The 17,172-nt window shown below is 37.5% G+C and overlaps 1 pseudogene; it reads left to right on the top strand.

Annotated features, from left to right (window-relative positions):
* The first annotated feature begins 10,497 nt into the window (after positions 1–10,497).
* LOC147616495 (putative linoleate 9S-lipoxygenase 5) lies at positions 10,498–16,155 on the top strand (annotated as a pseudogene).
* Positions 16,156–17,172: the final 1,017 nt, after the last annotated feature.

The following is a 17,172-nucleotide window of genomic DNA, read 5'->3' as shown; positions in this document are numbered from 1 at the left end:
ATAGCTAATGAAGAGGCCCAATCATTATATGTCAAACAACCATACTATGATGTCTTGCAGCACTTGAGGAGTCAGTGGATCTTCAATAATTCTCCGTCAAGGCCACCATCTGGAGTAACAGAGGGCTCATCATCTCGTGTAGACTGGGATGTATGTCCATATCCCTTGCTCTCTTATAATTATAAGTTTTGAAAAAAATACTTGATTTTGATCTTTTTTTCTTTTATTTCTTTGCAGAAATTTTTACGAATGGCTAGAATTACGGTGGGAGCATCCTTCATTTCAAAGCAGTCTCACATGGTCATTTACTCTGATGAAGTTTTCAAAGGCTGGCTTGAAATCATGGAGAAGCAAAACAAGAAACCAACTGCCACAGTTTTCAGATGTCTTGCTGGGCTAGATGAACAAGAAGTCAAACAAATACAATCAGAAATCAGGTCTGGAAAAATTGTTCTTTCAAAGGGTACTAAGGATGTAGATGTGATTGACATGCCAGAGCGTATCAAGCAGCTCAAGCAAGATAAAATTATTCAAGATGCATTGCTTGTAGAGTTCAACACTCTGAACAAGGACAAACAATGTCAAGATTGGTCAGAATTGACTATCACCTATAGCATCAATGAGGTTGTATACTCAGTTCTTTTGAAGTTATGTGATGTGTATATAAAGTCAAAGCTACAGGTTGGATCAAAGAAGATTGATTTTCCAGTAGAAGCAAGGCAATATGTGGAGTGGAATATCAGCCTTAGCAAAGAAAGTTCAACCTTGTCCTTGGATCTTCCTTGGTGTATTTATGCTGTGAGTCTTCCATTCGACGGGAGTTACTACTTGAAGCGCCACCTCAACAATCCAATTTCCATTGGGTTATGTGTTCTAGATAACACTGAAGATTTGGGAAGAAATATGCATTGGGATGTGGAATCATTTTGCAATCTTTTGAACGGCATTATGATTATTACAGCAGCTGGTAGATCTTTGCCATCCCAATATGTGTTGCTTACCTTTCTAAATATTATAGATTTTATTCACTTGCAAAATGCTTTAAAAAATTTGAGTGGCATAGCAAAGGAACAGTATAATGGGGCATTGCATTTTCGACGTGACAACCGATGCATTGGTGCAATAGAGTTCTTCACATCCTTAGTGTTTTTCAGCAAGGGAGATGCCTTTCAAGGACTAGCAGATGTTTCTGATCCAGGTACACAAGCGACAATATTGGATACTGGACTTCTCGATATAGATAATGAAGATGTTAAAACTATCCCAGACATTGAGTTTCTAAGAATCAAGAAGAATCTTTTGATCAAGCAATGTATTCGAAAGTATTGCAGAGAAGGCTGCAATCTTGTTGATCTTTTCAGTAATGGCTACATCATCGAGCTAGGGCTAGCACTAAATAAGGAAGTGATTTGCCTAGTGGAGAGTATTGAAGATCAAAGAAAGATGGGAACAAGGCTTCTTGACTTTGCAGAGTCAAGAAATGAGCAACCAGTACCGCCTATTTCTAACAATCCAAGGAATACCACGGAAAGATCGAGCCATGGTGAAGTTCGTTCAGCTCGAGATTTTTTGGATTTTGAAGACAGTATGTAACTTCTTAATGGGCTTTCCTTGTATCTTCAATACTTTGATTTGGTGATGTTTTGACTTGTTATATCCTTGGTTCATTTTTTAGTAGTATTTTTGTAGCTCTCTCCAAATTGGGCTTTGAAATCTAGAATCACCAAGTTATGGATCCTAACATGTTCATTGACAAATTCACTTTTTACATAACCAATTGGTGAATTTGGAAAGCCTACTTAGTGGTCGCACAATGGCCAGTTGGTGAATCTGAAAATCTTGCTTATAAATCTAAGATGATAGAGCTAGAGATCCTCTCATTTACTTCAATCCTATCCTGTGGTAGATCTAGATTTCAATAGGTCTACAATTTGGTGGAGCTAGCTACCTCTTCAAAGTGGTGGACCAAGAATCCATTAAAGTCTAGCTACCTCTTCAAAGTGGTGGAGCTAGGCCAATGCACCCCCCCAAAGACAGTTTTTGCAGAGCATCCATTTAAGTCTAGCTCTACCATATGGTTGAGCTAGGCCAATGCATTTCTAGCTCCACCAGAGCTAGTTCAAATGCAATTCTAGCTCCTTGGTTCTTGTCACGTGCGATGAGCTAGAACCCATTGAAGTCTAGACCTAGAACCTATGGAAGTCTACTGGCTCCACCCATAAAGAAGCTATCTTAATCCCCAACTCAACCACGTGGTAAAGCAAGACTTATAAATTTCAGCTCTACCATATGGAAAATCAAAAACATCTAAAATTTTAGCTTTACCATATAGTTGAGTGGTTTTGTGTTTCTCACCTCCATCTACTCTTGGAGCTCAAGAGTGGATCAAGAGTGGATCTCAAGGGCTACTTCCAAGAGCTCCCTTGCAAACTAGCTCTACCAAACGGTAGAGCTAGAATAATGGGTGTATTTGGAAATCCATTTTAAACCCTCCAATTCTAGAGTGAGCAACTAGAATTTATAATTGGTATCCAAACAGGATTTTCTTTTAGATTACACCAATAAACATGTGTTAAGAGTGAGTGTTACAATTGTAAATTCTTTTAGTTTGAAAGATTGTTGAGTCAATGTTACTTTTTTTTCTTTTAGATCCCGAAATTGAGATAGTAGCACCAAGTGAAGTAGCTACGGCGGAATGCCACAATCAAACTGTGGATGAGAGCTTCTCCCACACATTCAGTGATGTCCATCCAGAAGGTTTAAAGACAAATGCTGACAATGAGATTGGGGTACCTAAATCTCCAACAAATGAAGCAATGGGTGAGAGTTTCCAGCCTGAAGAAGAAGTACCAAGAAGTGCCGACACTGCTATCTCCAAGAAATCTGTGTTGACAATTGTGTTGGACCTGAATGGTCTACTACTGAAACGTTGTCAACAACAACCATCTTCAATACATGAAACTATTCAAATGGATTCAAAATGATATATTGTACTAAGGCCAGGATGTATCCAATTCTTGAAGATTTTATTAAAAAATATTAATGTTGGGATCTGGTCAACAGCGACCGACAGAGAGTAATGTTCTTCAAATATTGAGAACATTACAAGACAGAGCAGGAGAGATATTGCCTTTTTTTGTAGTTTGGGCTCAAGAGGCTTGCGAGAAGGATAAAAGTGGTAAAATAGCTAGACCTGATAATCCAACAGTTCAGGCAATGTTTAAGCCATTGTCAAAAATTGCTTCATGTTTTGATTGTGATGCTCGTAGAACGGTTCTTATTGATGACTCTCCATACAAGGGATGTGCTTCTCCTGATAGTAATTGTATATATCCTGCAAAGTTTGATGAAGAAAGGATGGTCGACAATATTCTCATTGATGAGCTGCTCCCTTACTTATTGCAGCTTGATGAGAGTGAAGTGAGATCATTGGCTCTAATCGCTACGGACAACCTCCAGTATCCAATGAAAATGAATACAGAGGTGTGGTAGATTTTTGGAGAAAGCGCAATTTAAATTGGTCACAGAAGACAATCTACACTGATAGGCTACCACTATCAGAGATTATACAGAAGTATGTCAACAATCAAGAGGTATTAGCGAGACAATATGAAAACAAAAGAGAAGAGATAATAGAAATTATGGCAAAAGAACGAGTCAGTATTGCTAGCATGAGGGAACCACAAGTGATTTCTCTAGCTAGAAAATTGGGTTCTACCACAACACAGTTGAAGGCAGCCAATGCAAGGGCTTTCATAAACAAGGTGTTAAATGAGTACAATCTTCTCCAACGTGATAGAAATAACTAAGGCACTATCAAACATAAATGATAATTATAACTAAATACATGATTTTATACAACAATTGTGTATTCACAATGAAGAAACTTAATTTATGATGGTTTCTTGCAGATTTATTTCAAGGATATTGTTCCAAGGAGTATTCACTTAAAGAAGCCATTTGTCACCAAGGATTGTATTTTTTTTGGAGGAATTTTATCTTTTTGCAATCATGAATTGACAAGAAATTTTGTCTTGTTTTTAAAGTAGTGGCAAATGTATTACTCTTCAAATAATTTTATAAATGTTGGAGTGCACTCTACTATAAGGGGCCTCCTAATTTGAAAATGTATGGAAGCTTGATCTTTGTCTTATGATTTTAATTCCTACATATATGGACTATGGTAGAGCTAGATCAATGCCTTCTAGCTCCACCTCATGGTAGAGCTAGACTTCAAAGCATTCTACCTCCACGACATGGTAGAGCTAGACTTGAAAGCGTTCTAGCTCTACCATATGGTAGAGCTAGATCAAAGCATTCTACCTCCACGACATGGTAGAGCTAGACTTGAAAGCGTTCTAGCTCTACCATATGGTAGAGCTAGATCAATGCATTCTAGCTCTTCCACGTCACCACACATGGTTGAGTTGGACTTCCAACCATTCTAGTTCTACCATGGAGTCTATCTAAAATATTTTGATACAGCTCTACCACGTGCTAGAGCTGGACTTCAAATATTATTTCTAATTTTGCCATGGGATCGAGCTAGAATACTTTGATATAGCTCTATCACATGGTAGAACTAGATTTAAAAATATTCTAGCCCTACCACATGGTTGAGCTAGAACAGTGCATTCTAGCTCTACCACGTATTGATCTAGATCAATGCATTCTAATTTCACCACATTTTGATACCTGCTAGCACATTTTGTCGCGTCTTTTTAGAATCAAATGGAAAGAGTCTTTGCATCTTGAGTCATTTTGTAATGCAACTAAAGTCAACATTTTAGAACAGTATATAGTTTAATGTTAGCGTGCATAGTCACATTTGTTTTGTAATTGTTTAAAATCTATCTTTACATAAAAGTAGTTGTAACATGCCTTCCCCCACATGCACACCTTTATCATTAAGCATGCTCATTTTTTTCCAGGTCATGTGATTGATTCTAATTGGCAGAGGCGACTTCTTCGTCATAGAGCATTAGTACGTCACATGTCCAAGAAAATCCAGAGTGTACGAAGACAGTTGGTTCAGCGCCGTCTTGACCGTCTACGGGAAATTGATGCAAGGTTGCGCTTTGTGCATCCCTCCGAGGGGGTTATCATACTGACATGGTATTCGTCAGACCCAATATGCGTACCCCTACGCAAAGAGGATGATAGGAGGGCTATTATTCTAAACCTTAATGGTTTGTTGTGCCATGTTGTCGAAACCCAATATGATGAGAAGGATCCTCCTTATAGCAACGAGTTGGTAAAATATCCAATTAACCAATATCGTTATGTCCTATGTCACAAGGATGCACATGAGTTCTTAGATTGGTGTATTCAATTCTTTTATGTTTTTATTTGGAGCGCATGTAGGAGAACTAAGCTCTCTGGAATAATTGACACAGTATTTCCACAACAAAAGCCCAAGTTTGCAGGTGTTCTCTCACAAGAGCATTGTTCAAAATCCACATGGGTTGTGCAGAATAGACAAGTTTTCTTTAAAAAGCTTGAGACCTTTTGGGGTCTCCATCCTTTGTACAACAAGAAAAATACATTGATAATTGATGATAGCTACTATAAGGTGTTTAAGAATGAACAAGGAACCTGGTTAATAGTCCGAGAATTATACCATCAACCTTCCAAGGAAAGGTATAGTTTTTTGACAGAAGATTTAAGAAATTGGTTGTTTTTATGGCTATAGAATGAAGATCGGCAAGAGTATACATGGGATAATGCCTTTGAAGAAAAACCTAACCAATTCTCAGATGATGTGATGAAGAAATGGCTTGAAGAAGAGAAATTGGAAGTAGAGAATAGGAAAAAGGCAGAGGTGTGGAAGCAACAGCAGGAGGCTGATGCTGAGGCAGAGAGACAGGAACAACTTGAAATTCAAAGAAAGCAAAGAGAGGAGGCTGAAGCTGAGGCAGAGAGGCAAGCAGAGAGTACAAATCAAGCAAAGCAACAAGAGGAGGCATCATGAAAGTAATACACCACCATGAAGCTCATTTTGTTTGTCCCTAATATAATCAAATGTAGAGGATGCAAGTATTTTGGCCTTTTTTTAATGTAATAAAAAGCCATATATTGAAATATGATATTGTAATCAGGCCTCTTATGGAGCATACTGTTCAAATGTTTGCCTTTGCAAAGCATTGAACAAATTCTAGCACAAGCAATAAATTCATGTTCATTTACAATGTCTTATTATAATTGAGTCATAAATGGAGTGCATCCTTCTCTAAGGGGACTCCTTTTATCCTTTTATCTTCTGGTCAAAGTTTGCAAATTATTATTTTTTTAGTAGGAGTAGGTGAAGACTTTTAACTATCATTTTGACAAAGGTCATCCTACTGCAAGGAGACTCTTTCTATCTTTAGTAATGTTAATTTGTAGTAGTTGTGTATATAAGGAAACTTTCACCATGTCAAATTATAAATTCTTGTTTCAAATTATTTAGTCTTTGTTCATTACAATGCAGTCATAAAATTGGAGAGTGCATCCTACTCTAAGGGGACTCTCAATATACAATCTCTTGTATCAATGTTTTTACTTGGGAGTCTAGATTGAACAAATGGTAGATCTTGGTTCTTTCAATGCGTTCTTGCTCCACGTTGGTAGAGCTAGCATTCTATGTCTATATCTACCATGTGGTGGAGCTACCATCCATTGAAGTCTAGCTGTATAATTTCATGGAGCTAGCTAGCTCCACCATGTGGTGGAGGTAGCAGCCATGGTCTCTTCATGGAATTTTGGCCTTACCACATGGTGGAGCTAGTATCCATGTGTGGTAGACCTAAACCTTTGGAAGTCATCAAATACGACTAGAATTTTGAGTCTAGATCTACCGTTTGGTGGAGCTTGCATCCACTGAAGTCTAGCTCTATAATGTCCAAGTGGTGGAACAGGATCTAGAATGGATAAGTCATGGATCAAGAAATCCTTTTCAGCTCTATAACAGACAAGTGCTAGATCTAAAGTGAAGAGATAAAGTGATTGACGTTGGACTGCTAGCCCATGCTAGCTAGACACCTCAATATGAGCAACAAGTCAAATATCTCGCTACATTGTCCATTTCAGATAAATAACTACACGAGTTTTCTTCAAAAAAGTTCATTTCTTTTGGGGTCTCCATGTTTTGTACAACAACAAGAATACATTGAAACTCGATGATAGCTACTACAATGTGTTCAACAATCAAGATGATAATCAAGATAATAATTGAGAGAATAATCTAAGTGTGTAATCTTGTGAGTACACAAAATGAACATGCTTAAAAAGAAGCTCCATACCTCATTCAACCAATACACCCCCATGACACTAGTACATTTTGTTACTCCCTTTTGTAATTGAATGTAAATGGTCTTTGTAAATGGTCTCTATTATAATAAAATATAAAGGGTCTTTGTAATCTGGCCATCTTGGCGAGCGTGCTGTTCAATTGTGTGCCTTTTGCAAGGCATTGAACATATTTTAACACAAAAAAATAAATTCAGTTTCATTTACAATGTTTTATTATAATGGAGTCGTAGATGGAGTGCATCCTACTTTAAGGAGACTCCTTTTATCTATTGACAAAGTGCATCATACTTTAAGGGGACTCTTTAGTAGAATAAGCTTCATCAAAATGAAATCTTTTAACCGTAATTTTGACAAAGTGCATCCTACTCAAGGAGACTCTTTCTATCTTTAATAATGTTAATCTGTAGCGATTGTATATATAAGTATAATACCTTCACCACCTCAATTTATAAAATCTTGTTCATTTTGTCTTGTTCATTACAATGAAGCTTTAAAATTGGAGAGTGCATCCTACTCTAAGGGGACTCTCAAAATGCAATCTCTTGTATCAATGTTTGTAATTGGGGGTCTAGATCAATCAAATGTTATATCTTGGTTTCTTATGGACTGTAGAATGGCCAAGTGGTGGATCTAAAAATCTTTAAATGCTCCTCAATGTGTTGTAGCTCCACATGGTAGAGCTAGCTCAAAATTCTAGCTCTACCATGTGGTGGAGCTAGAACCCCTTAAAATCAAAATTACACCCCCATGATACTAGCACATTTTGTTACTTCATTTTATAATTGAATGTAAATGGTCTTTGAATATGGTCTCTAGTATAATAAAATATAGAGGATCTTTGTAATTTGGCCAACTTTGGGAGCAGACTGTTCAATTGTGTATCTTTACAATGCATTGAACAAATTTTAACACAATAAATAAATTCATAGATGGAGTGCATCCTAGTCTAAGGAGACTCCTCTTATGCATCCATAGTGCATCCTACTTTAAGGGGACTCCTTTTATCCAGCTATCTTTTGGTTGTTAATGCAAAAGTTTTATTATTTCTTTAGTAGAATTAGCTTCATCAAAATGAAAATTTATAATCGTAATTTTCACAAAGTGCATCCTACTCCAAGGAGACTCTTTCTATCCTTAATAATGATAATTTGTAGTGGTTGTGTATATAAGGATACCTTCAAGTGGTGGATCTAAAAAATCTTGAAACCTAAGTTTCTATTTCTAAGATCAAGCTAGGTTCGATCTAGCAGCACTTCATAAAGCAAACCATTTTTAAATTTTTTATACTAGGTTGAAGAAGGTAGATTCTAGATTAAATGCATACAATTTTTCAATGTGGGAATGGGATTTTTCCCACTTTACCTAATACGGTCTTTCCACCTGATCTTACATACTCCCATCATGCTAAATCTATTATAGAATAATTTTTTTAATGTAAAGTAAGTTTATCATTGAAATTTTTTTCATGAAAAAAGTCCAACTCATATACATCATGTGAGAACCTTTAAAAAGATCAATGGGCTCCATCCATCCATCTCATATTCAAGGAGAAAAGCTCAAATTAAAAGGCATAAGAAGTGTGGAAAGAGTCGAAACTTTGAATGTTAGAGAAGAAAACATTTTTCTCAACACATCAAAATAAGAAAAACTCCTAACCATGGGAGGTTTCTGTGTCAGAAAAAAATCATCCTTTCGTGTAATTTTCACGGATCAAATTGAGAGAAATAAGTTATAATTTTACCTAACCTTGAATTAAAAGATTCAAATTTTTTGAATTTTTAGTCATAAAACAAAAAAATCTATGCATTTCTTCAATAAAAATTGGTTGGCCTTGAAGGTCGTCCTTTTTTTCACTAGTTAGAGAAAAAGTTTATTTATGAAACTAGGACGTTTTTCTTTCTAGAGTCTACGCTTCTAAGTGTGTGAAACAATGTTCGAAAAAAACCCAGGTTTAGTGTAGTTTCCACTTGCATATTTTGAAAAATACCTAAGTTATAGAACAAAAACCTTCAGATTTCAAAATTTTCCTTTATAAATAATTTCATAATTTTTAGATAAAAGTTTTCCACTTTTAAGGAAAATGCTTTTAAAATTTCAATCACTGCCTTCAAGTCAAGTCAAGCTAAGCCAAAATTCCAAATGTGTTTTTTTTTCCTAATCTTAGGGTCACCATTCATGGAAAAGTTGCTCAAAAAAATGGTGTTTCATCCCATGAAACACGACAGTATTTTAAAAGACAACATGATACTCGATAATATTTTAAAAGCCACGGTATTCAAGCGTGGTGGACTGCAATATATATTTAACCCTTCTTGCAAGGTAGAGATGCCTTGATTCAATCATCGTACAACCCTTCTTGCAAGGTAGAGAGATGCCTTGATTCAATCGAATGCACGAGCACATAAAACAAAAGTTAGTAGTTACTCAAGCCTTGAAATATAATTAACTACTCAAATCTTAATTCAAGCTTTTCCAGAGCACATTAAGCGATTTTAATTTTTGCCCACCTTTTTGAATCTAAGTCGAGTGACCAATTATTTTAATTTGTGTCAATTGAAGGTGTCGTCTGTCTGGATGACAAATATTGCGTGACGATATTAAGTTCACGTGTAGGCTCAAGTGAAAAATCCATGCAGGTCCCGTGAGGATCATGTCGCAATGCGCACGAGATAGCATTTATGAGCAACTGCACTTATCTCAATCAACTTAAAATATAATCTTGATTTCTGTACGTAGAATACAATCTTGATTAACACACCCGGATGGATTTTATCTAATTTTAATTTATCACGAAGTTTAAAAGTACATCATAAGTATGTCATGCTTTCATGGAGCTGTGGTTAATTAGTCTAATTCGTTACTAATCACGTTTCACTTAACACAAGCACGTTTTTCCAACCTTAGTTTGACAATTTCCCACTTCACGCCGGCCTACTCTCACGCGATATTCGTACTAATTTTGGACGCGTTGATCGCTGTGTCTTTTCAAGGGAGAGCCGGGTCACGGCTGGTGTTTATCCATTGGATCAATATTAAATTGGTTCGTTTGGCGTCTATTATATTTATTCATTTAAAAATAGGCTAAGTTCTAACAACGTCGGAAGAGAGGAAGAGCTGAAAGCTAAGAATAGAGCCTGATGAAAGAGTGTGTGTGCTTTGAAAGGTTTTAGAGAGAGAGAGTGTGTGTGTGTGTGTGTGTGTGTGTGAGACAGTGTGTGAGAGAAAGAGATAGAGTTGAAAGGTTTTAGAGACTCTGTGTGAGAGAGAGAGATCAGGTGTACTTTGTGTGTAGAGAAGGAGCTGGGAGAGAGGTTTTAGAGACTGTGTGTGTGAGAGAGAGAGAGAGTGTGTGTGTGTGTCTGAGTGAGAGAGTCGAGAGAGAGAGAGAGACAGATCAGGTGTACTTTGTGTTTGCGCGTGGGCTTTAGAGAAGGTGGAAGAGAGTTGATAGACAGTTTTTCACAATGATGCACTCTAGTGTACATTTCGCTCCATCTGATAAACCTAATTCTGTTGAATCAACAAGAATTCCTATTAATCAGCACACCTCTAAGCTTAGCTCAATTAGGAATATAATTAAAACGAACGAGGGGTCTCCACATTCATCTTCGATTTCTAGCTGCCCACCACCTGCATCTGCAAGATCGAAACGGCCTCGTGTGAATATCATCGGAAAGAGCTTAGGAAAGCTTTTCAGTGATTTTATTGGTGGTAATGACGAGGATGGTAAGGTGGAGGTAAAGGCCACTGTTTTCTTGCAAAGGAAGAATGTGTTTGATCTCAACGACCAAATTGCACGCGTGGGTGACGACGTCGCAGATGTAGCAGGCGAGAATGTGGAGTTGCAGCTTGTCAGTGTGGAAATTGATGAAGGTAATCACTGATGAGGAGCAATAATTAGCTTGTGAGTAATTATCAAGAGGGGATTTATATATAGTGTAATTATGGGTTGTCGACATGCTTTGATGGAGATATTGTGATTAATATAGAAGAGGATGCGTGAAGATATTGTTAATATATATTGACACTATAACTGTTCTCGCGCGTGGTGTGGGCGAATATGCAGAGACTGGGCTGGGGAAGAGGAGTGACGTAGGAACACTGGAGGGGTGGGTGTCGAAGCCCAACAGCGTGGCGGCTGATGAAGGGGAATTTTACAGGGTGAGCTTCAAGGTGGGCAGGGACTTCGGCGTCCCGGGCGCCGTCCTAGTGGACAACCACCACCCCAACTGGTTCCAATGCAACTCCTGGGTTTACAACGGCCGCTATTACGACGGCCCTCGGATCTTCTTCACCAATGAGGTCAGCGCCGATATTAATGCATGGCCGCTATAATCTGTGCTTTATTTTGCAACAATTATAGGTTATTTTTACGTCGTCCTGTTTAAGTGGTTTTCATAATTTGGACATCGACGAAATTATACAGTATGTATTCGACGAATGAATGATCTGATGTGCTTCGTTTTCTTCTTCTTCTTTTTGGTCATGAGCAAAGGCATGCCTGCCAAACCAAGACAGGCAATTCGCTACGCTTATAACCATCCATTGCCTTGCTTTCATTACTTTCAAGTTTAATCAACAATATATTATGCAAAACAAGCTGCTGCTAATGAGTGCATGTTGTCTTCTTAGTAGAAATAGCAGTATTATCTATAATTAATGTAATCCTCAAGACGATCATACGATGTTCTTCTACCCAGGTTGTCTACTTCACGCATTAACACTGCAATGAAATATAGGGGGGAATCCCGAGAATTGCAATGAAAATCACCACTTAATCAGGCATGTAGTTATATGATAAGCGGTTGATTAACAAGGCGATTGATGATGGAGAACATATTATCGCATGCCATCGCGATTAGCATGATGACGATGATTATAAAGGATAAAAGTTGACTTTGCATGATGATGGATGGTCATGCCATGATGCAGATCCGAGATCGGAGAGGCCAACGGAGCTAGTGGAGTTGGTGTATGTGCCAAGAGATGAGAGATTTGGGCACATAAAGAAGTCAGATTTCTTGGGGTCGTCGATAAAGTCGTTTGCGCATGAGGTATTGCCCACAATAGAGAGGCTCTTCGAAGGGAGCCAGGACTTCAATGGCATCCAGACCTCTACTCCAATGGTCTAGAGCTCCCTATTGATGACGTCTCCCCCCTCACCGATGAAGAGAAGCTAGCTGAGTTTAAACATCCATTGGAAATCATCCGAGAGCTCACCGACACAGAATCTGGAGACCCCCACATCATCAAGTTTCCTAAACCTCAAATCATCCAAGGTAAGAATTAGCCAACTTTCTCTCTCATAATTAGTAGGTAGTAGCTAGCATTTTCCTCTCTCATAATCTGCCAAATCATAAATAGTCTCTTTCTTAAAAAAAAAGAAAAAAGACACGAGGGATTATATTATAACATATTCGAATACAAAATGCTTTTTACACAGAGAAGCATAACTCTTTAATGAATAGATCTTTTAAAAGCTACAAGTTCCGAAATTTTCCCTACTATTCCCTGATGATCCTCACCTCTTCTTTTATTATTTCCCTATAAATTATTCTCTTTCTATAGTATTTGCTTCATTTGTAATTTAGCAGCTAGCATTGTGCACTTTCTACCTTTACTACCATCCTTCCTTAGTCATTGCATAATAGCAATTTGTCTTGCGTGGCATTTGGCTTCTTTTACGAAAGTATGTATATGCATTGTATCAGTATTTGCCATGGCAATTTTGGGTACTCAAAGTGCATGTTGGTTGTTGAAGGGCCATCAGAGGTCTCTTGAAATCAAAAAATATTGATAGAAGATGTTACTAATTTGTTGTGTACGTGTTCAAATGTCCCCTCCTATGAAATCATAGAAATCTTGACAGAAGATGTTACTTTGTTGTGTATACCATTGTATTTTAAAGGTTGGACAACAAATTAATGTTTTTTACTTTTTTTGTGTTTGTGTGTGTGTGTGTGTGTGTGTGTGACCATACAAAATACTACTAGGACAAAGGGAAGTGTTTATAAATTTTTTAAATGTAGAGGTTTTGAATTAAATTATGACATGTTATAACTTTTACTTTGGTTTTTTCTCAAAGGTTAACTATGTGGTCCACCATGTTAGTTAGATTAGGGTGGTCAAAGGTTCATCTTCAGTAAAAAAAAATGTCGTTAGTTTGATGTTATGTCACTATATCTCAAGTTCACAATTTAAGCACCATTCTTATGCATGGGTTTCCAGTTTAATCAACTTGCGCTTTTTTTTGTCTTTCCAAATGTTTTAGAAAAGGGTGTGAATAAACATTTTGGAAGCTTGTGTCTTCTTAATTAATTATCGCATGTTGTTTTTATTTTAAAATGTTGTCTCTAGCTACTAATGTAAATTATATTATGTGCAATTTTGAAATAGAAAATGATATTTCATGGTCGGGAGATGATGAATTAGCACGAGAAATGCTGGCTGGCTTAAATCCAATGGTCATTGAGAGAATTACGGTAATTTTTTCGATAAAGAAGTAGAGATCAAGGTTTAATTAAGCGAATTAATGCAATAGTTATTTAATTTGTATTGCAGGAATTTCCAGTTGTGAGCAAGCTCGATCCTAACATTTATGGACCAAGAACTTCCTCTATTACAACACTTCATTTAGAGAGAAATTTAGAGGGTCTCACCGTCCAAGAGGTTCTCAAATTTTATTTTATTTTATTTATATCTTCATTCATTTGTCTTTTTTTTAAAATCCCTTGGCTCTAATGTGCCTCAAAGAGAAAATTGGTTTGTGAAAAATGTTTCTTCAACTAATTTTGAAAAAGAATTCCTCGTTCATTTATTTTTTTAGTTACCTTGTAATTTTAGTATAATAAAGCAATTACATTATTTGATCCATCAATGAACAGGCCATCAAACAAAACAGGCTCTACAAGTTGGACTACCATGATGTCTTCTTGCCTTACTTAGAGAAGATCAATGCACTAGATGGAAAGGCTTATGCATCTAGGACTATTCTATTCTTGACAAAACAAGGGACGCTCAAATTGGTTGCCATAGAACTAAGCCTACCTCCTAGCTCAATCAAGGAGGGCTTTCAAATGAAGAGAGTTTTTATACCACCCACAAATTCAAATGAAAAAGACTTGATGTGGCAGCTTGCCAAGACCCATGTATCTATCAATGATGCAGGTTACCATCAACTAATTAGCCATTGGTAATAATTTCTCCTTTACTCTATTCATGTGTTTACTGTATCAATTAGATCTATTTGTACCCTTAACCATATCAATAGTTACCATACTCGCATTAATTTTGTTACATCTTGCAGGCTTCAAACCCATGCATCCATAGAGCCTTTCATCATTGCCACTCATAGATGCTTAAGTGCTATGCATCCCCTTCATGTTTTATTGGAGCCACATTTCAAGAACACAATGAACATAAATGCCATTGCAAGGAAGGAACTGATCAACGCTGATGGGGTGATTGAGACGACATTTTTCTCGGGTCGATATTCAATGGAATTGAGCTCTATAGCCTATAAAAGTTGGCGTTTTGACGAGCAAAGTTTACCGGATGATTTGATCAAAAGGTAATTAGTGTAGGATGTGATGGTCTTGGCTTGTGTGTGTTGCATGCATGGCTTTTACAGTGTTTGCAACAATAACATGCATGCACATTAGGAAAATATGAAAAAATGCATCTTGTGATCGCATAATGTCATGCCACCATTAATCTTGATGTTATACATGTAAAAGAGACATGATGCTTAAGATGATCAGGACGATACATAGTGATGAGTTCTTCACATGTGCCATCAATGGAAAAGTGACATGGATGCAGATCTTGGCTACTATAATGTTATACATCGGCATGCATACACACACTTTACTGATGCCAATGCAAATATTTACCATCTCACATCAAATGCATGCAAATCAGACCTGATGATAATAATACATGACAAGTATAAGAATGGTAATGATGTTGATGAGTTCTTTTATGTTTATCAAGTGCCATGGATGTAGCTATCTTTTTATTTTTATGTACTAGATTGTGGCTCGTAACAATTTTCCACCTTTATGTAGGGGAATGGCAGTGATGGATTCAACAGCAAAATATGGACTCAGGCTACTGATAGAAGACTATCCATATGCAGTGGATGGTCTTGAGATATGGTGGGCGATAAAGGAGTGGGTGAAGGATTACATAGAGATTTTCTACAAAGATGGGGCCACAATGGAGGGGGATGAGGAGCTACAGAGGTGGTGGAGGGAGGTGAAGGAAGTAGGGCACGGGGACAAAGAGGAAGGGTGGGTGGATTTGAAAGGGGTAGATGAGCTAGAAGAGGTGGTGACAACGATAATATGGTTGGCATCAGCACACCACGCAGCGGTGAATTTTGGGCAGTATGCATATGCAGGCTTCATGCCCAACAAGCCAACAATGGGCAGGAAGCTCATACCAGAGGAAGCAGACCATCATAGCGAGGACTCAAATCTCCTTCGCTCGAACCCCACGTCTTTCTACTTGCAGGCTGTCTCTTCTCAGTCGCAAGCCATCACAGTTATGGCGGTCTTGGAGATCTTGTCAACCCATGCCTCTGATGAAGAGTACCTTGGCCAGCGCACAGACTCGCCCTTCTGGACCTCCAACCATAGAGTCCTGGAGGCCTTCGAGAAGTTTGCCTCTCGCCTTGCTCAAGTGGAGGCAAATATCTCCTCTCGCAATTCGGATCCTTCCCTGCAAAACCGACGTGGTGCAGTTCACATCCCTTACACACTGTTAGCTCCCTTCTCTTCAGAAGGAATGACAGGCCGTGGCATTCCAAACAGTACCTCAATTTGATTAATGTAATGTACCCAACAAACGTTTTCTAGCGATATAACCATCAAAGCAAGAACTGTGTGCACATGCAAAATCAGCCAAATAGTGACAAATTTTCTTGCCTTCGTAAGCCTTCCCCAAAAATAGGTATTACCCTTCTTAAAATCAAAGTTTAGAGGTTTAATGCGATCCTTAGCCATTAGAAAAAATCCTTGGGCTCGGGGGTGGTTGGGTGGTTGAGTTTATGCCTGATTTATGCATGTTTATGCATAACAATTATCTAGAGAGATCTTAGGGTTTTAATAGTGGTATCAGAGCAATCTCTATTTAATTGTTGTTGATTTTTTTAATAAATTTTAATATTTACTAATAAAATGTTATTTTTTGTTGATTTATGTTGATGAATTGCACGTGGATCATCGATTCGGTGATTGGAACGTGTGTAACTACAATTCAATGGACGAATCGACGTTGCGGGGAAATTCCGTGAGTTAATGCTATTTTTCTCTATTTTTTATGGTTAAAATCGAGCATTAATGGAATTTTTTACAAAAATACCATAAATGTTATGGTGGATATTTTTGTAGAATGGATTTCCTGAATTTCTAGAATTTTTAGAAATTTTTTCCTAATTTTTTAGGAATTTTTTGAGCATTTTTATGATTAAAAATATATTTTTATACATTTTTTGCGGGTTTTTTCCGCGGGAATGCGATCAAATTTATGTCAATTTCTACTGAAATTCAGTAGGGGACAGCGTGTTGATGCATGAGTTGCTCTCCCGTGTGTGTGGGGTCCTCTCCGCCTGTCAAATATGATATTTCCTTCATTTTTCCGTGAAATTTCTCTTAAAAAGGAATTTTTTTTAAACATTAATCATAATTAATGTCTAATTATGATTATGAGTTTAATTAAAAAATCTTAATCAAAGATTAAGTTAATCTCAAGCTAATCTCTCTGATTAACAGAGAGAGAGAGAGAGGAGATTGGAGGAGAGATGGAAATGGAGAGGAAAGGGAGGAGAGAGGGGAGAAGAGAGAGTCACTCTCTCTCCTTGTCCTACGCGCAGGCGACGGG

The sequence above is a fragment of the Cibotium barometz genome, chromosome 38 (genome assembly GCF_041138505.1).
Source record: "Cibotium barometz isolate CiBa-2024 chromosome 38, ASM4113850v1, whole genome shotgun sequence".
Lineage (NCBI taxonomy): Eukaryota > Viridiplantae > Streptophyta > Polypodiopsida > Cyatheales > Cibotiaceae > Cibotium > Cibotium barometz.
The sequence above is the reverse complement of the archived record's forward strand: the minus strand, read 5'-3'. Positions and strand labels throughout refer to the sequence as shown.